Genomic DNA, 491 nt, shown 5'->3' with positions numbered 1-491 from the left:
AGCATAAATCGGCAACCTCTCACTGTTATAATAATTCATTAACTCTAGTGAGCTCTCAGCTTTAAATGTTTAAGAAGCAACAAACACAAAACACACAGGAGCACCTTACATTCACAATGGTCATGATTTTCCCATCACCCCTAAGGGAAGGAGTAAGGGGAAAAATGCCAGACTGAGCAAATAAAAATGTAGGAAAGCCCCTTTGCTGGGTCTTTAGAATAGAGACTCAGCTGGGGGTTTTCAAGAAAAGTAAGGCACCTCACCTAACCCATGCCTTACTTTTCCTTCCAGTGCCTCAAGTCTCACCTCCACAGCCATGGAATTGTAGATACAAAATGAATGTTGGAGACAATCTCACCACTGTCATTTTTTAACTATAGCATATACAAATTTTCACTCCCAGGCTCAGAAGTGAAAAATGTGACTTTATTATAATTGAACTTGGTTCTTTTTTTTTTTTTTTTTTTTTTGAGATGGAGTCTTGCTCTGTC

The sequence above is a fragment of the Sapajus apella genome, unplaced genomic scaffold (genome assembly GCF_009761245.1).
Source record: "Sapajus apella isolate SASKATOON/1434 unplaced genomic scaffold, GSC_monkey_1.0 scaffold4, whole genome shotgun sequence".
NCBI lineage: Eukaryota > Metazoa > Chordata > Mammalia > Primates > Cebidae > Sapajus > Sapajus apella.
The sequence above is the reverse complement of the archived record's forward strand: the minus strand, read 5'-3'. Positions refer to the sequence as shown.